Source organism: Balaenoptera borealis (genome assembly GCF_965194805.1).
Source record: "Balaenoptera borealis genome assembly, chromosome: 1".
NCBI classification, from domain to species: domain Eukaryota; kingdom Metazoa; phylum Chordata; class Mammalia; order Artiodactyla; family Balaenopteridae; genus Balaenoptera; species Balaenoptera borealis.
In genome coordinates, this window is record NC_138860.1 from 43,657,229 (window position 1) to 43,685,022 (window position 27,794).

The 27,794-nt window shown below is 35.0% G+C and overlaps 1 protein-coding gene across 1 annotated transcript in view; it reads left to right on the plus strand.

Annotated features, from left to right (window-relative positions):
- The window catches only part of KCNK2 (potassium two pore domain channel subfamily K member 2), a 243,378-nt gene that overhangs the window by 14,156 nt on the left and 201,428 nt on the right, over positions 1 to 27,794 (plus strand). The gene's annotated exons all lie outside the window — the stretch shown is intronic.

Consider the following 27,794-nt stretch of genomic DNA (forward strand, 5'->3'; position numbering starts at 1 on the left):
TTGAATGATGTTTACTTTGGTTTCATGTTATGGCTAACCCTGTAATCAATTTTTTTCATAAATAGATTGACACATTATTTGTAATTTACTTAGAGAGAATATTAGCTCTTTCCTTAGTGAATCTAATTTGTATTGTAGGGAAGAGGTGGCGTAGAATTTTAGAAATGGGGAAGAAAAGGTATGATAGTTTAAAACTTGGGAACTAAGGCCTTTTAAAATCTTTACATTTCCATAATTTATTTGGTAAGTAGCTTTGTTTGAAAATTGTTTAGATGTCTGTATATAAGACTTCTATATAACAATATTTAGTATTCCATAGTAATATTGTTATGGTCTTGGAAATGTAAATCAAGCTCATCAACAGCATAATCCTATGTAATTATTAAGTATAGCTAAGTCTATCTTTAGTCCCTGGCATAGAGTACATCCTTAATAAATAGTTTTTGAATGTTTAATATATGCTGGTGTTGCATAATAGGACAATTATCCTGATTGTACAGTAATCGTTTACATAACAGGAACTTACATGAACTTACACATGAATGTGATTGAATTGTTTAACAAAGAACTGTACAATAATAGGGTTACACTGTTTTGCTGTTTTCAAGAAGGGATTTCTTTAAAAATCAATTTTCTAATTGATTTCTATTCTTGGTTGTTTTTCTTTTGAAATACAAAAAAGTTTGTCCAATTTACTGTTTATCTGAAGGGTAATGTTTTTGGAGCAAATCAGTATGTAAAATATCAGCTTATTTCCAATCAGTATGTAATTTCCAGGTGCTAGTTTGTGGCATTGAGACTTGGAATTAGCAATTTTGGAGCCCCCTCTGCTGAGGAATAATGGGTAGGTCAAGACACTGGCCAAGTCCTCAAATGGGGGAGATCATTTTTTAGGTGTAAGGGGCATGAATAAACTGAGAGGTGAGTGGATGGAGAGATTCTTGGAGTCAAACCAAGTGTTTCTGGAGTGACAGAAGAGAAGCAGAAAATATGGAGAAAGGCACTGAGTGGGAGAGAGCTGAAGAGGTAATGGAAACTCATTATAGATGCCATCTTTGTCTCATATGATGCCAGATAACACTATTCTAGTACTTCAATTTTTTCTAGATCACTTGCTATAGATACTCGTTAAACTAAACACATGTCCTTCTGCTACCACAAGTAGGAAACAAGAATGCTGTACACATGATTTTATTGCATCTTATTAGAAGTGATGGTGGGATCCTTTGGGTAGGAGATGATAGAAGCTGTAACTAAGCAACAGTTATCATCAAGGTAAAAAGACTTTTGGATAATCATATATAACATTTGGATAAGCTTAAATAATCCCATTAACTATTCAGTTTAGTCTCCTACTTAGAGATGTATTTTACAAGTAATTTATCCAGGCAGATCTATCAGAATGTAACTATAATTAGAATAAGATATTCTATAGGAATCATTTGGAAGTTCTTTTAAGAATTAGAAAGTTGGTTGATATTGTCTACATGAGCATTTTTTCAGGCTAAAATCACCTGGATTTATTAGTTAGAATTCTGAGACCCCAGTCAAGAAATGATGCAATATTAGGGAGGTCTTTTAAGCCTTCCTTTTTAAGCAAAGAGAAGGCATTTGATTATAATCTGAAAGCCAAAGTATGGTAGAATGATTTTGAGAATTATTTTCAAAAGGAAAATGTAGGCTTAGGATGTCCCCTCCTCCCCCTAGCCCCCCCAACCCCCCCCACCCCCCCCACCACCGATCAGGATATAGTTATTGATAACAAATGATAATTTGAATTTTTATGGCACATTATATTTTTCCTAGTTAGTCATTTGACATCAGAAATATCTGTTGCCAGAACTGTCTAAAGATTTGCTGTATCAGGAGGAATAAACTCCCTACCACTGGTAGATGAGGAGGTTCAATGTGGAGGGAAAAGCAAGTATTTTGAATCAGACAAATGTGTATTGGAATTCCAGATTCCTCACTTATAAACCAGGTGACCTTGAGCAAATTACTTGAACTCTAAGCATCTGGTTCCCCATAAATGGGGTTAATAATTTGTGCCTCTTAGAATTATTGTAAAGGTTAAATTAGATAATTTATGTTAACTGCTTGGCCTGTAAGATGGTTAAACTACATGAGCTTTAGAGACCTTTCTAACTTTGTCATTCTAGTAATTCTAGATGTTTAAAATAACCTAAATTCCTTGCTTGTGCTAAATGCTATCCAAAGATGCAACTCAATAGAAATATCTATTCTCCACCTAGTGGGCTCCTCACATAAGAAAATTGTAAAGCAAAGCTATTACAAGTGCAGTAAAAGAATAAGGCATTCCTGGGATAAACCCCACTTGATCATGGTGTATGATCCTTTTAATGTGCTGCTGGATTCTGTTTGCTAGTATTTTCTTGAGGATTTTTGCATCTATATTCATCAGTGATATTGGCCTATAGTTTTCTGTTTTTGTGACATCTCTGTCTGGTTTTGGTATCAGGGTGATGGTGGCCTCATAGAATGAGTTTGGGAGTGTTTCTCCCTTTGCTAGATTTTGGAAGAGTTTGAGAAGGATAGGTGTCAGCTCTTTTCTGAATGTTTGATAGAATTCTCCTGTGAAGCCATCTGGTCCTGGGCTTTTGTTTGTTGGAAGATTTTTAATCACATTTTCAATTTCAGTTCTTGTGATTGGTCTGTTTATATTTTCTATTTCTTCTTGGTTCAGTCTCAGGAGGTTGTGCTTTTCTAAGAATTTGTCCATTTCTTCCAGGTTATCCATTTTATTGGCATATAGTTGCTTGTAATAATGCAAGGATTCTTCAATATACACAAATCAATCAATGTGATAAACCATATTAACAAATTGAAGGAGAAAAACCATATGATCATCTCAGTAGATACAGAAAAAGCTTTTGACAAAATTCAACACCCATTTATGATAAAAACCCTCCAGAAAGTAGACATAGAGGGAACTTACCTCAACATAATAAAGGCCATATATGACAAACCCACAGCCAACATTGTTCTCAATGGTGAAAAACTGAAACCATTTCCACTAAGATCAGGAACAAAACAAGGTTGTCCACTCTCACCACTATTATTCAACATAGTTTTGGAAGTTTTATCCGCAGCAATCAGAGAAGAAAAAGAAATAAAAGGAATCCAAATCTGAAAAGAAGAAGTAAATCTGTCACTGTTTGCAGATGACGTGATACTATACATAGAGAATCCTAAAGATGCTACCAGAAAACTACTAGAGCTAATCAATAAATTTGGTAAAGTAGCAGGAACCAAAATTAATGCACAGAAATCTCTTGCATTCCTACACACTAATGATGAAAAATCTGCAAGAGAAATTAAGGAAACACTCCCATTTACCATTGCAACAAAAAGAATAAAATACCTAGGCATAAACCTACCTAAGGAGACAAAAGACCTGTATGCAGTAAACTATAAGACACTGATGAAAGAAATTAAACATGATACAAACAGTTGGAGATATACCATGTTCTTGGATTGGAAGAATCAACATTGTGAAAATGACTCTACTACCCAAAGCAATCTACAGATTTAATGCAATCCCTATCAAACCACCAATGGCATTTTTCACAGAACTAGAACAAAAAATTTCACAATTTGTATGGAAACACAAAAGACCCCGAATAGCCAAAACAATCTTGAGAAAGAAAAACGGAGCTGCAGGAATCAGGCTCCCGGACTTCAGACTATACTACAAAGCTACAGTAATCAAGAAAGTATGGTACTGGCACAAAAACAGAAATATAGATCAGTGGATCAGGATATGAAGCCCAGAGATAAACCCACGCACATATGGTCACCTTATCTTTGATAAAGGAGGCAAGCATATACAATGGAGAAAAGACAGCCTCTTCAATAAGTGGTGTTGGGAAAACTGGACAGCTACATGTAAAAGAATGAAGTCAGAACACTCCCTAACACCATACACAAAAAGAAACTCAAAATGGATTAAAGACCTAAATGTAAGGCCGGACAGTATAAAACTCTTAGAGGAACACATAGGCAGCACACTGTATGACACAAGTCACATCAAGATCCTTTTTGACCCACCTCCTAGAGAAATGGAAATAAAAACAAAAATAAACAAATGGGACCTAATGAAACTCAAAAGCTTTTGCACAGCAAAGGAAACCATAAACAAGACGATAAGACAACCCTCAGAATGGGAGAAAATATTTGCAAACAAAGCAACTGACAAAGGATTAATCTCCAAAATTTACAAGCAACTCATGCAGCTCAATATCAAAAACACAAACAACCCAATCCAAAATTGGGCAGAATACCTAAATAGACATTTCTCCCAAGAAGATATACAGATTGCCAACAAACACATGAAAGGATGCTCAACATCACTAATCATTAGAGAAATGCAAATCAGAACTACAATGAGGTATCTTCTCACACCCGTCAGAATGGCCATCATCAAAAAATCTACAAACAATAAATGTTGGAGAGGGTGTGGAGAAAAGGGAACCCTCTTGCACTGTTGATGGGAATGTAAATTGATACAGCCACTATGGAGAACAGTATGGAGGTTCCTTAAAAAACTAAAAATAGAACTACCATACGACCCAGCAATCCCACTCCTGGGCATATACCCTGAGAAAACCATAATTCAATAACAGTCATGTACCACAATGTTCATTGCAGCTCTATTTACCATAGCCAGGACATGGAAGCAACCTAAGTGTTCATCAACAGATGAATGGATAAAGAAGATGTGGCACATATATACAATGGAATATTACTCAGCCATAAAAAGAAATGAAATTGAGTTATTTGTAGTGAGGTGGGTGGACCTAGAGACTGTCGTACAGAGTGAAGTAAGTCAGAAAGAGAAAAATAAATACCCTAAGCTAACACATATATATGGAATCTAAAAACAAACAAACAAAAAATGGTTCGGAAGAACCTAGGGGCAGGACAAGAATAAAGACGCAGACGTAGAGAATGGCCTTGAGGACATGGGGTGGGGGAAGGGTAAGCTGGGACAAAGTGAGAGAGTGGCATGGACATATATACAGTACCAAATGTAAAATAGATAGCTAGTGGGAAGCAACTGCATAGCACAGGGAGATCAGCTCGTGCTTTGTGACCCCCTAGAGGGGTGGGAAAGGGCGGGTGGGAGGGAGACACAAGAGGGAAGAGATATGGCGATATGTGTATATGTATAGCTGATTCACTTTTTTTTTAAGCAGAAACTAACACACCATTTTAAAGCAATTATACTCCAATAAAGATGTTAAAATAAATTTTAAAAAATAAAACAAAACAAAAAAAGAATAAGACAATCAGAATGCACAGCTTGAAAGTAATAAAGTTTTTTGTGGTGTTTTTGATGTGTTAGGTGGTCTAAATTAATTTGACGGACTGTTCTATAGTCTTTGATGACTAAGATAGTGGAAACACTGGCCAATTAATTTCCCCTTTCATCCTCTGTTAAATCATTTTAGGAAACCCACCAAAGTCAGCAAGGTCATTCTCAGGAAATATGGCTTTGGAGAGTTTAAGGACAGAAAATTGTTGATCTTCAAAATGTTTCCTATGACATCTTCCCTTGGTGCCTGCAAAAGTCCAAGTTTTAAGTGGATTGTGTATGTCGATGATTTAATTTATTGTGTCCATTTGTTATCAGCGTAAGCGCAAAGCACTTGGCAGAACCATCATTTTTACACTACTGTTTATACTAGCTTAAGCAATGTTTGCACATCACAGATATGAAATAACAATCTAGCTGTTAGATTTACTAGCTGGAAAATCACTGTGTATTTGGGAGAGTGTCAGCAGTGGCTATTAAAAAAATATTATCTTGCATCTGTCTAGTGCCATTTTCTTTTTAAAGTGTTTCTACGTATATAATTTCATTTTTTCTCACCTTTGAAGTAAAGAGGGATGCACATTAACTTCATTTACTGCATAACATGAATAATAAGTCAGAGATTAGGCAGAATTGTCTAAGGAGAAGATCAAATATGAAATAAGACTTTGCATCTAGTGTAATTTATCTAATGGTTTGATGACTATCTCTGATTTTTATCTAGAAATATATGATTCATCTGCTTCTCTCATGCCTTAATACGACCCTTAAACTTGAGCACTAATTAACACTTTCCTTGTTTTGTGCCTTCTACAGAGACCCAACCAATCAGGCACACAAAAAGAGATACTGCAACTAGGTTCAACCCCAGTTAGGTGTGCAGAAAACCTGCATGTCTGGAATTCTCTGACTCCTATACTATCAGTATATCCCAGACACTTCTAGAGAGTAAAGGTGCTGATATTTGCTCATTAAATTTGTTGTTTTACAAGGGAGTCAAGGCCACAGTCACACTCTTGGCCATCTTCCTTGTCTAAAATGACATGGATTTGGACAATTTTATTTTATATATCTTATATTATTTTATTTATATACTATATAAATAAATAAATATATTTATTTATTTATATATTTGTATATATATTTGTGTGTGTATATAAATAAATAAACACACACACACACACACACACACACACACACACACACACACACGTACGTATAACCAATTAACAAAGTGGTAGTATCAGGTAAAACTCTGCTCTATAGCTCCTCAAAGACTGATAAGCTACATCTTATAGGCATAGATCTTGAGACTCAGGGTATGGTTATATCTGTTGATTTGTGTCTAATAATCAGAAGTCTTCTTGGTATGACTGAAGATTTTAGCCAGCAAGAACCACAATTTACAGGTGCAAGAGAAAACCAGAAAACTATATAGCAACAGGGTCCAAATATCTTACACAAGTTATCCACTAGGTGATTTTGAAATGTGTTGATTTTTTCTCCAGCTCCGTCTGTGCAACATTCTTTTAGCTCAGTTCTTAATTTTCATTTAATAGCTTAACATTGCCACATGTTCTGTATAATACTTTTGGTTGATGGCATTTTATGAAAATATCGGCTCGAAGAGGAAATTGAGGAATTGAGGGCTTAGATGCATTTTGAATTGAGTAGATTGAAATTTAGAGAAAACCTTATTCTGTGAGAATATGGCTCACATAGCGTTATCCTTATTACTCCTCCCTCTTGTGAGAGAAACAGCCTCTAAGATTAGACTTGGTGCAGCAGAGCTAATGGAAGTGCAATTACAGGTCATTGAATTGTATGATGCCAAAATGTTTAGTTTTCACTAGGCTGTTTTTGTTGTTTTGAAACCTGAGGTGAGAGGTCAAGATAAATTGAACAGTCATGTATAAAAGCAGCCGGTAAACTTTCCACACCTTGACATTTTAGAGTGCTGAGTAGTGCAATCCTGGAAAAGTTTTTGCTTCTTTTCCTTTATGTTTTTAAGGTTTGTTTTATTTTTGAGAAAGGTACAGGATTCTCACTTCTTCAGGGTAAGATAGTCTGCTCACAAAACAGATTTTTATTTTGTATATATACTTTAAACTATTAAAAACCTACATAAAGTAAAATTCACTAATTTTTGTGTGCATAGATCTGCAAGTTTCAACAAATGTATAGAGTCTTGTAACCATCACCACAATCAAGATAAAGAACAGCTCCTTCATTGCCAGAATATTCCCTCATGCTGCCTGTTTGTAGTAAAAGCCTCCCCCATCCCTAATCCCTGGGAACACTTACCTGTTTTTATCTCTATAGTTTTGCCTTTTCCAGAAAGTCATATAAGTGAAATAATACAGTTTGCACCTTCTGAGTCTGGTTTCTTTCACTTAGCAGAATGCATTTGTGACTCATCCATGTCTATCAATAGTTTGTTTCTTTTTATTGCTAAGCAATATTTTATTGTACCAGAGTTTGTTGGTTTATTCACCGATGAAGAACATTCAGGCTGTTTCCAGATTTTGGTGATTATAAACAATGCTGCTCTAAACGTGATACACTGTAAATGCAGGTTTTTGTGTGAATGTAAGTTTTCATTTTTCTATGGTAAATGAATTCCTAGGAATGGGATTGCAGAATGTTGTAAATGTACATTTAACTTTATAAGAAACTGCCAAACTGTCTTCCAAACCGACTTTACCAATTTGCATTCCGACCAGCAATGTATAAGAGTTCTAGTTTCTTGGCCTCCTTGTCAGCACTTGGCATTATCAGTCAGTTTATTGTTTGTTTTGTTGTTTTTATTTCTTCCATTCTAAGAAGTGCGTAATGGCATCTCATTATGGTTTTTAGTTGGTGAGCATTTTTTCACGTGCTTATTTGTGATCTGAATATCTTGTTTGGTGAAATGTTCAAATCTCTTGTCCATTTTTCGTTGGATATTTGTTTTCTTTTTGTTATTTTGAGAGTTCTTTTAAAATTATGGGTATAAATCCTTTGTTGGATTTGTAATTTGAAGATATTTCCTGTAGTTTGCCTTTCACTTTCTTAACCATCTTTTATAGAGAAAGCTGTTTTAGTTATGATGAGATATAACTGATCTATTTTTTTTCTCTTATGGATAAAGCTCTCAGTGTTATGTCTAAGAATTCTATTCCTAAACCAAACTCATGAGCATTTTCTCTTGTGTTTTCTTTTGTCAGAAGATTTGTAATTTTATGTTTTACATCTAGGTCTATGATCCACTTTAATTTTTTTTTATAAGTTATGAAGAGTGGCTTGAGGCATATATTTTTGCATATGAATGTCCAATTGTTTCAGCACTGTTTGTGGAAAACACCTATCTTTTATCCATAGAATTGCCTTTGTACTTGTATCAAAACTCAGTTGACTGTATTTTTGTAGGTCTATTTCTAGAATCTATTTTGTGCCATTAATTTATGTGTGTATACTTTCACTAATACCATACTGTCTTAATTAGTATAACTTTACAGTAAGTCATAAAACCAGATAATTTGAGGCCTCTAAATTTGTTCTTCTTTCTCAAAGTTGTTTTCTACATCCTTTGTCTTTCTATATAAAATTTTGACTCAACTTGACAATACCTATAAAAATCTTGCTGCAAGTTTGATTGGGATAAGAGGTAACTCTATAGATAAATTTTGGGAACATTGACATCTTAATGATATTTGAGCCATTTAATCCACTTATTTAGCTCTTGATTTCTTTCATCAGTATTTTTTATTTTTTATCATGTAGACTACATTTTTTTTGTTAGATTCATACCTAGGTATTTCATTTTTAGGAGCAATTATAAGTGGTACTTTAAAAATTATATTTCTTATTTTTATTGCTGGTATATAGGTGTATGTTAGATTGTTTTTGTGTATTGCCATTTATCTTGCAAATTTGCTAAGCTCATTTCTTAGTTCTAGGAGCTTTACCTGGACGTTTTTTAGATTTTTTTATGTAGATCATACAGTGTAGGAATAGAGACAGTTTTATTTATTTTTTTTCTTTCCAATACATGCGCCTTTTATTTCTTTTACTTGCCTTATTGTACTGGCTAGGGCTTTCAGTACTACGTTGAGTAGGAGTGGTGAGAACAAACATCTTTGACTTGTTCCTGATCTTAGGTGGAAAATATTGAATCTTCATCATTAGATATGGTGTTAGCTATAGGACTTTTTGTAGATATCCTTTATCAGGTTAAATAAGTTTCTTTCTATTATAATCATTATAATATATGATGCAGTTTGCTAAGAATTTTTATTATGGGTGGATTTTAATTTTTTTCAAATCCTTATTCTGCATCTATTGATATGGTCATGTGGGCCAAAAAAATTTTAAATGTAGTCAGTAATCATATTGCTGGTAATATTAATGTTGTTATTTTGAGATTATTCTACATGTAACATGAATAAAACAAATGAGTAATTATGGTATACTCTAATTTTATCATCTCTTGTGACCTTGAGAAGCAGGATTCTTATGGAAGAAATGAGATACAGATGATATGGAAGAAGTTAAGCATAAACTTTTTAGTACTGAATTTGAATTGGAAATATCAGTATTAACTTATAAGGTATTTAATATACACACATATATAATATATATTATATATATGCAGTTGAGAACATATGTAATAGAGTAGGTATGTAATATAGTATGTATGATGTAGATACAGTTATAAATATATTTCCCAGCTGTGTCCACTGGAAGGGCTTTGAAAAAATTACCAAGCACCCAATAACAATGAGAATCTTTAGCACCAAAATTGTGGTCTTGATATACTGTTTTCCCACTACAGAAGCTAAGACAGCTTTGGGAAATGTGTGGTGGGTCCAAGTGTGGATCAAGATATGCAGAAGATGAACATGGAACATCTTATATCATATAGTGAAAAGGCCCTTAAGGCTAATAGGGCTATATCATTGATTCATGAATATGAAACCAATTTTAAAAGGCTACTATTTGCTAAAAATGAGACAATTTGAACAGGATAATAATTGCAATGAACTAAATCCATCAAATGTTTAAATCCATGAGTTCATAATGATAAGAAAAATTAACTGGAGATTCAGGGAAGGCCTTTTAAAAGTGACAGTTTAGCTGAAATTGAGGGATAAGTAGGAAAGAGCTAGTGAAGACAATGGAAGGAATATACGTGCACAGCCAGAGGACAGGAAGAACTTTGTCCTGTGTGGCAGGAAGACAGTGAGTGAAAGGGAGAGAGATTCAAAATGAGATTGGAGAAATATACAGGACCAATCATTCAGGGCCATGTAGTCAAGCTTAGGAGTTCATCTTTCATTTTAAAAGCAATAGAAACTTCTTGAAAAGTTTTATGTAGGGAAGGGGCATAATCAGACTTACAGCTTTAAAAGATCGCTCTGACTGCTACATGGCCAATGAATTGGAGGAGTTAAGAGCAAAATCAGAGAGAGAGAGAGAGAGAAAGAGAGAGAGAAAGAAAGACAGAGAGTGTTAGGAGCCACTGCAAGTGAGAGATGAAGCTGGCTAGGTCTGGTAAGCACCCATGGAATGCAATTCTCTTTCAACATGAAAAAAAGGAATCTAAGAAATACTCGTCGCTCTTTGGGTATTTTATAATCTTCTACATCCTAAGTACCTGATAAAATGAACCCTTTTATCCTTATTCCACTATTATCAATAACTGGTTTAGTATGGTTTCCTCCAACAGAACCTAGACTCCATGTAATTTTTATAATAAAAAAGAAATAGGGCTTCCCTGGTGGTGCAGTGGTTGAAAGTCTGCCTGCTGATGCAGGGGACACGGGTTCGAGCCCTGGTCTGGGAAGATCCCACATGCCGCGGAGCAACTAGGCCCGTGTGCCACAACTACTGAGCCTGCGTGTCTGGAGCCTGTGCTCCACAACAAGAGAGGCCGCGACAGTGAGAGGCCCGTGCACCGCGATGAAGAGTGGCCCCCACTTGCCACAACTAGAGAAAGCCCTCGCACAGCAACGAAGACCCAACACAGCCAAAAATAAATAAATAAATAAATAAATTTATTTAAAAAAAAAAAAAGAAACAAACACAGATATAGAGAACAAACTAGTGGTTACCAATGGGAAGAAGGAAGGGGGGGCGGTAATATAGGGTTAGGAAATTAAGAGGTACAAACTATTATGTATAAAATAAGCTACAGGGATATATTGTACAACACAGGGAATATAGCCAATATTTTATAATAACTATAAATGGAATATAACTTTTAAAAATTGTGAATCACTATATTATACACCTGTAACTTATACATCAACTATACGTCAATAAAAAAAAAAAGAAAAAAAATTAGGAAGCCCTTTTCTGTCTGATAGAGCGATATCACTTTGCTTTTAAAGTCTTCTGAATGTATAAAATTACCTACTTTTACATTTTGATTTTACCTTTTCTGAAGCAAAATATAGACTTTTCAAAAAATAAGATACAATTAGAGACTGTGTTTCTTACTGAGTTCACATAAAGAAAAAACATCTATTTCTATGTAAAAAGGAGTTATTTCTTTCCTTAAGAAACAGCCATGAGCAGGGCTCAGATAAGGTGTCCAGTATGACAATGTCAGTTGTTAATGGTTAGTGCCTGTTAATTGCCGAATCTTTTCTAATTGGTCGGTGCTGATGCATTAATGTTTGTTAAATATTAAACACTCTGCTCTTGAATATTAACATAATATTTAAAATTTTCATTTGGAACATATTTCAATTAATTCATCTTCTGTATGGTTGGAATTAGAGGTTGAGGGTAGGCAGCGTTCAGACATACCAAAGCATTCCTTTTGGGTGGCAGGGAGGGAAGACTGTTAGAGAGATTTAGTTTAGAGATGTTGTAGGTCATCTCTTCTTACACTGTCAATTTTTCAGAATGCTTGGTTATTCTCCATGGAGAATACTCCAGCTGGTTTGCCTCTGTTATTCTTTTCTTCCTTTCTTTCATGTGATATTATTTTTTTGCTTTTAAAAAAGAGACCACAATTTCTGACCATATTTTATTAAGAAAAGAAAAAGTTAAGAGGATTTAGTTCAACAGGAGTCGTCATAGATCTATTGGTCAAAGTTCATAGTATTAACTGTCTTTTCCTCCCTTGTTGAATGAGTGTGCATTTTCTACCATTTATGCCAATCCTTTGGTAGCTCGATAGGTGTCTTTCAGATGTGTGATGTTTTGGATATTATCAGTGGGGGCATTCTTTAAGGATAGTTTTGTGCTGTGAACTCCGTTAATACTGGGACCAATTTATTGAATTGGGACCAATTTATTGAATAAGTGTATCAAGCTTGGAAATATTATTAATAATCAAAGATAAAGTCTGACTACAAAGACTTTTAGACTACCTTTCTTGAATGTCCTGTAAATTGGTTAAACTCTAGTGACAACACCTATTTTCTTGTGGGGCTCATACACCATCTCAGAAGCCAATTTCAAAAGAGGATTCCAGAAATATTTTCAGCATCAATACCTTTAGATCTCAATGGTTTTCCAGGGTGAATATTTCAGGATGGTAATCATTTGGATGTATGAATTCTAAAAAGTTTCCTTATGCTTTATTCTTTGTTCCCATCACGTACTCTCAAACAAATAATTGGGATTAAAGACTCTCCAACTAAAATGTCATACATAGGATATCACCTTTTAATTTCATTTTATAAGACTCCTGGTCTGCCTTTACTCTAATAATCAAACACATTTCAATAGTGATGAGAAGATTTAGTCATTTCAATAATTTTAAATGATCCAAGTTAAAAAGAATCACAGAATGTATATTTTCATTGATAGATGATACCTGGATATTGGATATTAAGAACATTTATTTTAACTTTACAGTAATTATCTTCTATTTTTGGACAGTGAGAAAATTATGCTTGAGGTAGTCATGTAAAGTACTTATGATTCTCTGCCTATAAACTCAAATGTTTAAGAAATATAATTTGACTTTCCTATGAAGTGAACTTAACTTTTATTTCACGTTCCCTATTTTACTTGGGAGAAATTTAATCTTGGGTTAATTTGGAGTTTCTTCCATTGTTTCAGGGTCTTTTCAGTCAATTCAGGTTCTTCTCAAATCCCAGGTTTGCTTCTAGGTCTGGGAGCTTTCAGAGGTCCAAGTCCTTGGCATGGATATTTTGACATCTACCTTGGTAGCACTAGTTGTGCCATATCTGGTTATTGAGTCCTCACAAGTTTTATCCTCCTTGTCCTAAACATCAGGACTCATCAAGTCTGTTTGACAATTTCTGAGCCCCTCTCAGGAGACATGAGAAATGTGTGGCTGTTCCCTTGTGCTATCCTGGGTCCACAGGGGCTCTCTGATGCCATCTCCATCCCCCTTTGGCTGGAAACCTTATGCAGCCATTGCTACTCAAATGGTACCATGCCGAGCAGGGCATAGTGCATTTTACAGAAATGCTCTGCTTTACTGAGATCTGCAAAGTAAGTTCCAGGTCACAGGCTCCTCTGGGATTCCCCAAACCTGACTGAGGAGGTGCATTCTCCCTCTGCGTGACTTGGCCTAGCATCGGGGGAGGGTACAAGGCCTCTTCCCAAGGATTTAGGAGCGTCTAATCTCTCTTTCTCTCTCTGCTATTTCTCTCCTTTTCCCAGCGCAGATAATCTTTACATTCTCTGAAATAGAAGAGAATAAACCTTTAATTTCATACATCATGATTTTTCCAACTTTAATGTTTATATAAAGACTTTGGCTTTTAAAACTCAGAAGTTAGTGATTTGCTCCTTTGTTCTTTCCTTCCCAGAGCCTGTAAATCTAGAATTGGCTTTATCAGTGGGGGTAGAATCACATGAGTAAAAAGAAATTACTAGGAATGAAAAGAGACAGCCCAGTTATATAATATCCAAGTATGAAGAGTATGGTTGTTTACACATGGCTTTCCACAGCCTACAGATTTTTAAACTGAAGGAAGTAACCCTAAAATATGAGACTTCCATTTTAATGGAGCTATTGCTACTGTGAAACAGCTGTGTAAATCCCTTTCAACTGACCAATCTTGCCTTTTAGGAACTTTCTCTAAGGCTTTGTTTTTTGTTGTTGCATTTTTTTTTTTTCCTGTACAGTTAAATTAGGAAAGAAATTTAGTCTTGGAAATACATGGGCTCTTTGGGCTCCAGCCAACTCTATTACAAAGACATCTTTCTGTGTACCTCTGTTTGACAAAGAGAATTCCTGCTGTATTATCCAGCTGTGCATAACTGAACTTGTCAGTTCAGTGACTCTTTAATGAATCTCCTTTTAATATCTACCCCCTGGCCATATAAGTATGTCACTTCAATATTATTTTATAGTTTGACTTGAGTTACATTGAAACATTTTGAGACTGGAAAGACATGGCAGTATCTTACTTTAAATAACTCCCCAACAATTATAGTCAATAGTTGAGTGCCCTAGTTAGTGAGCCTGGGCATGTTGCAAACAGATTTAGCATCTAAGGATACATATTATAGCTAAAGTCCATCCATCAGCAGACGTCTTTCAGTAAGCCCCAAATTCCAGATTTATTTTGACATTAACATTCACTAACAATGGGAGTGATGCAAAACAATTATACATTTAAAAAAATAATTTTTAGTTTATAAGACACTCTTTTCCAGGTGAGAAAATTTGGATGAGAGAAGTTGCTTAAAGCTAGGTTGGGGCTTCCCTGGTGGCGCAGTGGTTGAGAATCTGCCTGCCAATGCAGGGGACATGGGTTTGAGCCCTGGTCTGGGAAGATCCCACATGCCACGGAGCAACTAGGCCCATGCGCCACAACTACTGAGCCTGCGCGTCTGGAGCTTGTGCTCTGCAACAGGAGAGGCCGCGATAGTAAGAGGCCCGCGCACCGCGATGAAGAGTGGCTCCCGCTTGCTGCAACTAGAGAAAGCCCTTGCACAGAAACGAAGACCCAACACAGCCATAAATAATTAATTAATTAATTAAAAATTAAAAAAAAAAAAAAAAAAAGAGCTAGGTTGGTCTATTGTAGTGATTATGTTTGACCCCAAATAACCGACCCTAAATTTTACATTATGCTCTGTTTTGTTTTGTTTTGTCTCCCACCACTATACCCTGATGTCTTTGATGTTTTGTCATTAGGACACAGAAGAGAAGGGCCAAATCTGCATACCCAGCGTTGGGGATCCCCCCACCCCCTCGCCAGTGTGAGTAAATCCATGGAGGGCAGAAGTAAAGCCGCTGCCAAGAAGTGGGCAGGAGAAAGGACATGTGTCCCCTTTGTGGATGGGGACATTTATTTTGCTTCTGGCAAAGTAGTGGTGGCATGAGGTTCCTGAAGCAGGTGTAGGGACCTGATGGGGTGAATGCTTCTGCCAGGCGCAGCTCTGCCCTGACACCCTCTGGACTCATAAGCCACATGGACTAAAGCAATCTCTGGATGGGGCCAGTATTTGGTTGAGGACTTGCAGGCTGGAACCAAGGCTGGGGCTGTGTCAGGTGTCCACACAGCATCCCTGTCATCTTCTCACAGCGTTGGTTCACAACGTTAAGAGGCTCAGGGTTGCAGGTGCCTGGTCTACCTGCCCAGAGAATATCCTGGCATTTGAGACTGTGTAAACCTATGCTCTCTTCTAGGTTTATCAACACTGCTTTCATGCAAAGACACTTGTGCTGGCCACGGTTCCTATAGCAATATAGGTTTTGAAGATGACTTGCAATTTTCTGCCCTAATTTTTTCTCACACTATTCCCATGACTTCTCAAAATCTTACCTGTGCACTAAATTCCTCCTCCTTCATAAAGCTTTTCATGTCTGAAATTCCCACTGAACAAATGTTCCTTAAATGTTAAAGAGCCCTAAATGAGGAAAAAAAAAAAAAAACCCTCAGTGATTCATGAATTGTTTTCACTATGTAGGAGACCATCTGGCTGCTGATCAGACATGTATTAGTGATATAAAAGTCTTTATAGCCATCCCCACCTACAAGAGCTAATAAATTAACAGCCTACAGCCCAACAGACTCCTACAACGTTTTTCTTGCTCAAACAAACATACATATCTCTAGGAGTTTATCTTTTTACTGAAATAAAATTATTTTATACACATTACATTTCAGTTGTGTGTTTAGCTTAATAATATGGCCTGGACATAAATTGGTTACAAGCAAGTATGTCTAGTGGTTAAGAGCCAAGGCTTCAGGGTCACACTGCTTGGGTTCAAATCCAAGCCCAGCAGCTAAGTAATCATGTAACTTTGGGAAAGTTATTTAAGCTCTAGTTTTCTCATTTGTTAAATGAAAATAATAATAATATGTACCTCATGGGGTTGTTGTGACAGTTAAGTAAGTTAGTCCACATAAAGTGCTTACAAGAGCACACTCAATGCATGTAGTTACACCTTGTCCGTATGGGTCAGAAAATATGCATATACACACAAACACATTTTTATGTAAATGAGGTTATCAGAATGCTTTCATTGCAGTACAATATTTCCTTTTTGTTTTTCCTTTTAGTCCCTACTGTCTTTCTTCTTCTTCCCATAATTGCCTCTCTTGCTCCAACCACTTGAAATAATATCAACGTGAGCAAGTATAAACCCCCCTAACTAGTGTAGTCTTACATGAATTCTTCTGTAAAGTCCCTGATGATTATCGAACCAGATCTCACATTTATACATATACATATAACATACATATGTGCACATATACACACCTATGTGCATATGTTTTTGTCATTGTTTGCACTGCAAAAGTGAGACCATATTATATACATTTTGGGGGGCATCTTTTCTCATGCATGAGTTGCTTTTGGGAGTCCCTCCAGGTTAGCAGACACGAACAGTAATATTGTGTCCTGTGGATTACCATAACTTATTTCTCTGTGTACACATTTTTTTGCCACTACAAAGAGTACTGTAATAAACATCTGGGCTCACATATCTTTATTTACTGGTGGTTATATTGCTATGGGACATATATCCAGGAGATACATTGCTGGGTCAAAAGGTTTATGTATTTTTAACTTTAATAAATGTCAGATTGCTTTCTGAAGAAGCTGTACCCATTTGCATTTCCACCAGCAACGCAGAAAATACTTTTTTCCACTGACAATGATATCATTATTTAAAATTTTTGCCAGTCTGATAGGTTTAAAGTGATGGTCTGTTGTTAACTCAGTTTTCAATTTCCCTATTAGTGAATTTAAACAACATATTTATATGTATTTATTGGCCATTTGGATTTGCTCATCTGTGAATTGCCTATTTATATCTGTTGCTCATTTTCCTCTTAGGCTGTTGCCTGTTTCTTGCCGATTTTTAAAGCTCTCTTTATATAATTATAGCTTTTAAACCCTTATTTGTCATCTGCATTGCAAACATGTTTTCTAAGTCTGTTATTTGTTTACTGTCTTTATTTATAGTGTCTTCTGCCACACCACAGTTCTTTATTAGCTTTTATGTCTTCCCCAGGAGTCCTAATAAAATATTAAAATTATAGTTATATTTACTACTTTACCTGTTTTTTTATATATGACATGAGCTAGGATTATTACTTTAATTTTTTCAGGACGGGTACCCAGTTTGGGGAGAAATTTTGTTAAATAGACATTTTTTTCTCCACCAAATTGCATTACACCCTCATCAAGTATTAAGAAGATCAATATGATTCATAGATTTCATAGGTTCCATGCCTTTCTCATTCAATTCAGTTTATACTGTTATTTTAAAGGGAATGTTTTCTGCTTTTTCTTTTTCTAACGGTATATGTTACTAGAGAAGAGAAAATCTATTGATTTCAGTCTGCTTACCTGGTATGCAGTCATTCCATAAATTCTCTTATCAATGCTCATAGGTTTTCTCTTTTAGTCTCTGAGATTTTTAAGTACACAATCATGCCATCAGCAAAATAGTTTTACCTCTTCATTTTCAATATTTCTACCAACTATTTAATTTTTCTTATCTCATTGTTTTCACTAGACTCTTCAGGCTAATATTGAATAAATGTAGTGATAAGATCTCTGCTTGATTCCTGAATTTTACTGGGTTCTTTCAATTATTTTGACATTGAGAATACTTTTGACTCTTGGTTTTAGTAAATATTTTAGTGGTTCCCTTTTCCTATCTTACCTAAAGATTTTTTACTGGGATTGGCTGTTAAATATTATCAAATGTCATTTCAACATCTATTAATAGGGTCATATGTGTTGTTTTCCTTCAATTTGCTGAAACACTAAATTACGATGATAGATTTTCTAGTTCGAACCTCTTCTTGCACACCTACAATATACCCTACTCAGTTAGCTTCAGGTTTTTGTTGATATGTAGCTGTATTCTATTTGTTGAAATTTTATTTAGAATATTTGCAATTACTCTCTTAAGTAAAATTGATCTATTTCAATGAAGTTTTGGTATTTAATTTATACTAACTTTATATAAAATTGGGATGCTGTCCAGATTTTCTGTGGTCTGGAATAGTATAAATTATATTCTTTGAAAGTCTGATAGACCTCAGCTATGAAAATATCTGATGGATCTTACTTGCCTTTCATTCACTTCTATAGAAATTGGCCAATAAAAGTTTCCTTCTTTACTTTGGTTAATGTTAATAACTTTTGTATTTTGCTAAAAATTATCCCCTCTGACTGGCTTTTCAAATTAATTGTCATAGATTTGTGTGCAATATGTCCTTATAATTCTTTTAATTCCTTCTGCAATTGAGGTTGTCTCATGTCTCATTCCTAAGAAAACTAATATTATAAAAATTTTCTCTTTTTTTCTTAACCAAGCTTACTAGAAGTTATACGATTTAACGGCTTTTTAAAAACAGCTTTTATAATTCTGTCTTAATTTTATTTTTTTATATGTCTGTACCTTTAATTTCAGTATCATCTTGATTTCCTCTTTTCTACCTTTTTTTGTTCTGTTTTGTCATTGTCATTCTAATTCTCAGGAATTATACTAAGCTAAAGTCATTTTAGCCCTTCTTTAATAGCAGAGACATTTAAACTATGCATTTTCCTTTGGGTAAAATTTTCACTCTTTCCCATAGGTTTTTGCATTTTTCAAAATTGTGGTATATTACATTTGGTGAAGTGCATAGATCCTAAGTGTACAGTTCAAAGAGGTTTTTTTTTTAGTTAATTAATTAATTAAGTTTGGGCTGCGTTGGGTCTTTGTTGCTGCGCGTGGGCTTTCTCTAGTTGCGGTGAGCGGAGCCTACTCTTCGTTGCATTGCATGGCTTCTCATTGTGGTGGCTTCTCTTGTTGAGCACAGGCTCTAGGCGTGCAGGCTTCAATAGTTGTGGCATGTGGGCTCAGAGTTTGTGGCTCGCGGGGTCTAGAGCACAGGCTCAGTAGTTGTGGTGCACGTGCTTAGTTGCTCCACAGCATGTGGGATCTTCCCGGACCAGGGCTTGAACCCGTGTCCCCTGCATTGGCAGGTGGATTCTTAACCACTGTGCCACCAGGGAAGCCCTCAAAGAGTTTTGACAAATGCATTCAGCATATGACTCACACCCCTATTAAGATATATAGTCCACCTCTGAACAGCATGGTTTTGAACTCTGCAAGTCCACTTATACACAAATTTTTTTCAATAAGTATATAATAGGCCCTCCATATCCTTGGTTGTGGAATCCATGGATACAGGGGGCCGACTGTATTACTTGAGCATCTGTGGGTTTTGATATCCAAGGGATGATTTTAGAGCACTTCCATTACCCCAGAAAGCTCACTCATGTCCCTTTCCGGTAAATTCCTTCCAACACCTAGGCAACCATTGCTCTGATTTCTGTCACTACAAACTAATCTTGCTGTTGTGGGCCTTCATATAAATTGAATAATTTAATGATTCATTTTAATGTCTGATTTATTTTATTTAGAATAATATTTTAAAATTCATTCATATTTTTACATATACCATTATTCAATACTTTTCATTGCTAAGTAGCAATCCATTGCATAGATATACCATAATTTGTTTATACTCTTCACAGATGATTGATATTTGTATTGTTTCCATTTTCTTTACTAGTATGAATAAAGCTGCTATGAATATTTTATACAAGTCTTTTTCTGTTCTGTTTATTTATTTCTCTTGATTAAATACCAAGAGTGGAATTGCTGAGTCCTATCCTAAGTTTACACTTAACTTTATAAGTAACTTCCAGTTTTCTGAAGAGTTTTTATCATTTTACAGTATCGCCAGAATGTGTGAAAGTTCTGGTTATTTCACATGCTTGCAATACTTTCTACTGTCAGTCTCTGTAATTCAAGCCATTCTAGTGTTTGTGAAATGATAACTCAGTGTGGTTTTAATTTGCAGTTCCTTGCCAACTAATGATGTTAAAAAAATTAAGTACTTCTCATTTGCTTCATTCTGTCTCTTCTTTTGTGAGGTAACTGTGGCGTCTTCTGCCAGTTTGGGGGGGAGTTGTTTGTGTATTTTAAATTTTATTTTGGGATAATTTTTGATTTACATAAAAGTTGCAAAGATACCATCGAGTTCCCCTACAGCTTGAGTCCTTCTCCCAGCTTCCCTTAATGTTAACATCTTACATAACCACGGTATATTTGTCAAAACTAAAAAGTTAACACTGGTGCAATCCTAGTAACTACACTGCAGACTTTATTCAAATTCATCAGTTGCTGCAATTAATGAACCTATATTTATACCTTATTATTCATTAAAGTCTGTACTTTATTCAGATTTCTCTAGTTTTGACTCACTGTGTTTTTCTGTTCTAGGACCAAATCCAGAACACCACATTGCATTGAGTTGTCATGTCTCTTTAGTCTCCTTTGATATGTGACAGTTTCTCAATCATTTTGTTTCTGTTTTTGTTTTTCATGACCTTGATAGTTTGAAAAGTACTACTGGGCATGTATTTTGTAACATGTTCCTGAGTTTGAGCTCATCTGGTGTTTGCTCATGATTAGATGATTAGACTAGAGTTGTGGATTTTTGGAAGGCTATCACACAGATGAAGCTCCCTTCTCTTCACATTATGTCTGATGACAAATGATCTCAACATGACTTACTGGTGATGTTAGCCTTGATCACTTGTTTAAGTTAGTCTGCCCAGTTTCCACTGTAAATTTACTCTTTTTCTTTTTCCAAACTCTATTTTTCAGAATCCATTCACTAAGTCCATCTCACACTCAGGGGGAGGGAAATTAAGCTCCACCTCCTGAAAGAGGAAGTATCTACATACATTATTTGAAATTTTCTGTGAGAAAGATTTGTTCCTTCTCCCCCATTTATTACTGACATTTATTTATATCTGTATGGATTTGTAGATATTTCTTTTCTTTGGATTATAATCTAATACTGTTGTTGTTATTTTGCTCAAATTATTCCAGCTTTAGCCACCGAGAACTCTTTTAAGTTGACTCCTACATCCTTTGGATATTCAACATTTTTTTCTTTTCCATCTTCTTTTTCTCTTTGTTACTGTTTTTCTTTTTTGTGCTTTATTATTTTCTAGCATAAAATGCTCCAGGGTCATCTTGTATTTTCCTTGAACCAGCCCTAAATTCAACCTTTGCCTCAAGGAACCCTGGTTCCTTTTATTGGACAAAGGTATTAGAAAGCAAGATCTGGACAAATATGCATCCATATATTTATATTTATCTATTTGTATATACTTAAAAATACACATGAATTCATGTTGACATTGATGATTCTAATCCAGCGTCACAGAATTCATTCTAATCCTCCCTGCTCCAACCCCTGTCACTTGCTTATTTCTAACTTCTCTCTCAAACAGTAAGAAACCTGAATCCTGTTATCACAATTTATTTACTAATTTTTCAAATCTAATATACATGCAGTTTCACAATTGCTAACCTACACCCCTGTAAGAAACAAATTTGCCAACTAGAGTTAGTATTTGCTTATAAATCATTTTGTTTTTGTACTTAAACTGTCTAGCAAATGCACAGTTTTCCAAAGTCATTTAGGTCAACAGTTTTCCAAAGTCATTTAGGTCAACAACTTTTTATGTACATCCCCTTTAGTGATGTTATGTCATATGTATTTAATACAGTTAGACTCATTTATCACAGTTTGTGTTCCCTCCAGTAATCACCTGACATATGGTTGCATTTTCAATATTTGCATATGGTGAAGTTACTTTTTGTGTTATACAGTTCAATGGGGATTTGACAGACGCATAGGGTCATGAATCCATTACCCCAGTACCATACAGAATAGTTCCATCACCCTAAAATTCCTTTATGTAGCTTTATTGTCTATTTCTTCTCAACTTCCCAACTCCTAGAAACCACTATCTGTCTTTCATTCTTATAGTTTTGCTTTCTTCATGTCATATAGTTGAAAGCTTATATATGTAGACTTTTGGTCTGGCTTCTTTTCTTTAGCAAAATACACTTGTTTCACCCATCTTATTGTATGAATCACTTGAGTAGTAATTCATTGCATAGATATACCACAGTTTGTTTATCCATTCACCTGTTGAATGACATCTTGTTGTTTCCAGTTTTTGACAATAATGAATAAAGCTACTATAGACGTTGGTGTACAGGTTTTTGTCTGAACCAAAATTTTCAACTCCCCTGTATAAATACTTATGAGTAGAATTGCTGATTTATATGGTAAGTATATGTTTATAAGAAAATGTCAAATTACTGTTTAAAGTGGCTGTGCATTCTGCTTCCCAGAAGCAGTGAATCAGGGTTTCCATTGCTCTGCATCCTCATCAGCATTTGGTGTCGTCAGCTTTTTGATTGGTTTACAGAATTCTTTACATATTCTGGACACTGGTCCTTTTGTCAGATACATGCATAACAAATATTTTTCCTAGTTCACTTCTTGTCTCTTCATTTTCTTAGCAATGTCTTTTGATAATAAATTTTTAATTTTCATGAATTCCAACTTAGTAATTTTTTATGGGTAGTGCTTTCTGTGAACTATGTAAGAAATTTTTGCCTACTTCAAGTTTGTGAATACTCTCCTATGTTTTTTCCTAGAAATTTTATAATTTTAACATTCACTTTTAATCTGTAATCCATCTAAAATTAATTTTTGTGTATGGTAAGATAAGCATCATGATAAGGTCCATTTGTTTTCCATATGGATATCCAGTTGTTCCAGCACCATTTGTTGAAAAGACATTCCTTTCCTCCATTGAAATGCTTTGGTATGTTTACTGAAAACCAGTTGTCTCCATAATTATGGATCTATATCTGGACTGTCTATTCTGTTCCATTGATCTATTTTGCTATATCTACATCAATATCACACTGTCTTAATAAAAACAGTTTTATAGAAAGTATCGAAACGCTAGTATAAGTCTTCCAACTTTGTTCTTCCTTTTCCACATTGCTTTAACTATTTTCTATTGTCAAATTTTTAGAATCAGTTTATCAATTTCTTCAAAATACCTGTTTAGGTTTGAATTGATTTGTCTTGAATCTATAGATTATTTGAGGGAGAATTTGCATCTTTGCAAGATTGAATCCTTCAACATACTATAACACTTTATTTACTTAAATTGTCTTTAATTTCTTTCAACAATATTTTGTAGTATTTAGTGTACAGATCTTGAGATCTTTTATTAAATTTATCCCTTAGTATTTCAGGTTTTTTGATGTTATTGTATATGGTATCATTTCCTTGATTTCATTTTCCAGTTGTTTGTTGCTGATATACAAGAATTCAGTTGACTTTGTGTATTGACCTTATATCCTGCAACCTTAATAAATTCATCTATTTGTTCTCATATTTGCTTCATAGACGCTTAAGATTTACTAAATGAATAATCATATCATCTGTGAATAGAGGTTACTTTACTTTTTCCTTTTCAGTCCTTATGTTTTTTATTCTTTTTCTTGCCTTGTTGCACTCCATAGAATGCCAGTTCAATATTGAATAGAAGTGGTGGGAATGTATATCCTTACTTTGTTTCTGATCTTCGGAAGGCAAAGCATTCAGTGTTTCATTGTTAAATATGCTAGCAACTGTAGCATTTTGGGTGTTTTGGTAGACAACTTTTATCAGGTTGAGAAAGTTACCATTTATTCCCAAGTTGCTAAGAACTTTTTCTTTTTATCATGAATGGGTATAGAATTTTGTTAAATGGTTTTTCCATATTTACTGTAATAATCACATTTTAATTTTTTCCTTTACTATTTTAATGTGGTGAATTATGCTGATTGATTTTCAAATAAAAAGCCAATCTCATGTTCCTAACATAAACTCTAATTGCTTATGATGAATTGACTTTTTACATATCACTGGGTTTGACTTATTAGTTTTATTAAGGATTTCCAGGTCCAAATTCATACAGGATATTGGTTTGCAATTTTCTTTTTTTATAATATCCTTGTCAGATTTTCATATGAGTTGTGCTTGTTGACCTTGTAAAATGTTATAAAGTATTCCATTCTCCACTATATTTGGAAAGACTTGTGTAAGATTGTATTATTTCATCTATAAGTGTTTGCATGAATTCACCAATGAAGTTACCCAAGCCTACAGTTTTCTTTGTAGGAAGGTTTTAAGTTATGAGTTCAGTTACTTGGTGGTTAGTATTTAATATTTAGATATTAATATTATGATAATCTATTTTGTCCTAAGTCAGTTTTGATAATTTGTGTCATTCAGGGTATTTGTCAGTTTCATCTACATTATCAAATTTATTGGCATCATATTTTTTTAATATGCCCTATTTCCTTTTAAGGTTTGTAGAATCTGTAGTGATCTCTTTCATTTCTGATATTGGTCATTGTGTTTTCTCTTTTTTTTTTTTTTTTTTTTTTTGAGAGATACCCACAGTGGTAAGAAGTAGTTATGTGTGTTATAGCAACAGGTAGGTTGTCAATGCTCTTTTAAGATATGGGAGGGAAGCTTCTAGCTGCCCATTCTCCTTGTTTGCCTAGAAACCTCAATCCACATATCATCTCTTCTGTAAATCTTAGAGACCAGAGAGACCCTGCATCTCACTAGGGATATCATAGACCCACCCACCCCTTACAGGGGCTTAAGGATCTCTGAAGGCAAGCCTTCTCTGCGATCCACCTCACTTAGTTCCTTGCCATAGGGCCCATCAATGATGTCCTCTGAGTCAGGCCCCAAATGGAGCTGATTTATAATTCATTGACTCATGCCCTCCAAGTATATTTTGCTTGCTGGTAACAACAGCTGCTGGGCCCTCAGGAGATGTATGGTAACATAGGAGTTGAAAGTGAATGGAGTTGGTATATGTTAAGGTGATAACCCCTTCCGTCTCAGGGTCCAAATTTTATTCCTTAAATTTAAGTTTGTAAACATTGTCTAGAAGACTCTGTCTAAAAATTCACATAGCATTTCTAGTACTATAGACAAGCTCCAGAATCACTTCTTATTTTTAACTCCATATATCTCATTTTGTCCCTGAAGAATTTGCAAAGGGACACAGAAACCAAATCAATTAATTGTATTCCTGGAATAGGGAACTCTTTTCCTTTCTTCCTCAGTAAATTTTAAAGAAATATTATTTATTTACAAATTCTAATCAAGAGGCATGGATATCTGACATTCTTTCTCAATTTGACCCTTCCTTAACATCACTGAAACCATTGAAAAATGTTTTATTTCAAGCACTTCTGCTTTCTGAATGCCACTTTGTTTGCTTCTATTTCTCTCCTTTCTCTCTTCAGCTATAAGGTCATTTACATGAAAATGGTATTTTAAGATGGCTTATCAATATGTTGTGATTATTTTCACCTGTAGCAGAGAATACTCTCACATCTTTTATTATTTCCATGGAAGCAATTATGCTATCAAAGAAGAGAATTAAGATTTCAGTTAGGGTAGAAATTAGGTTGGACAGATAATGCTGAAGAAATGAAAAGGTGCCTAGTATTTGTACCCAAAGGAAAACAAGGTATAAATTAGATAGTAATTAGTCATTTTGCTTTAAGATTATCCCAAGAATGTAAAATCAAATTTGGAGCCAAATGTGTGCATTTTGCCCATACAATAAAGCTAAAGAGTGTCATTCTGTGTCTTGATTGGTCTTTAATCTTTGTCAACTGCATTGGGTCACACAAAAACTTACTCTAACTTGAATATACTTCTGTTTTAACAAGCTAACCCATAACTTACACCATGGTCCTTCTAGCAAGGCAGGGACAATTCCATCTGTTCATAAAACTTCTCACTAAAAAACAAAATTAATCTTGAAAAGTGAAGACTAGTTTGATCAGCCATTCATCATAGAAGCCACTGAGTTATACAGTAATTTCCTTAGAGTCTCTGCTTGGGAGACTCTTTTTTCCTATTTTTGCAATAAAACTCATCCATGCTTGTTATGTCTTCATTATCTTCCAAATTATAAATACTGTCAAAGAAGGTAGTATTTGGATATTAAAGAGAAGTAACTTGAAGGTAAGCTATTTTGAAAATTGAAGAGACACTCTATTTATTTATTTATTTATTTTTTAAATGCATAGATTTTTTAAAAAATTTATTTTATTATTTATTTTTGGCTGCGTTGGGTCTTCATTACTGCACTCGGGCTTTTCTCTAGTTGCGGAGAGCCAGGTCTAGTCTTCATTGCGGTGCACGGGCTTCTCATTGTGGTGGCTTCTCTTGTGAAACAAGGGCTCTAGGCGCGCGGGCTTCAGTAGTTGTGGCTCGCAGGCTGTAGAGTGCAGGCTCAGTAGTTGTGGCGCACGGGCTTAGTTGCTCCGCGTTATGTGAGATCTTCCCAGACCAGGGCTCGAACCCGTGTCCCCTGCATTGGCAGGCGGATTCTTAACCACTGCACCACCAGGAAAGTCCGAGACACTCAATTTAAATGGAAAGGTAAATTACAAAATTTAACTTTAAGTTGAGGCATAGTAGGGAAAATTTATGACTTCAAGATATTTTAAAAATTATTGTCAGAAAGCAAACACAATTATATTTAATGGACTATTTGAAAATTTTCTCTTTAAGTTCTCTTTCTACAAGTATTTTTCTCCCTTTAGGCTATGCATAGTTCAGTACTTGGATCCTTGCCATGCCATATAATTTGCTTTCTAATAATTTTAAAATTTATCCTCTGGAGGACTCAGCTACTCTGAGCCTCCTGAGATTGGGGTGTTTCGGACAAAGGAGGAATGAATGAAGACTTTTTCTATCATTGTTTGTTTCCTACCAGAAGAGTTGATTTTATGCAGCACGTTGAAATTAACTAGGGACTGAGCAATCTGGCTGTGCCACTTTGCAAAACATTATGGGATGTCATTCTTTTGGCACTTCTAGAAATGGGGAAGAATAAGCATGGTGTAATTGAAAGAGCTCTGAGTTGAGTGTTTAATATATTCTGTTCCTATGCTAAATAATTTATATTACAGTAATGTAGTGGTAATAGGCTTCTGAGCCAGGTAGTCTGTGGTTGAATCTGAACTCCCCGCTTACTGTTATGGGATGTTGGGCAAGTTATTTAACCTATCTCTGCCTTTTACTCTTATGTGTTAGGAAAATAGTACTCTGTCCAC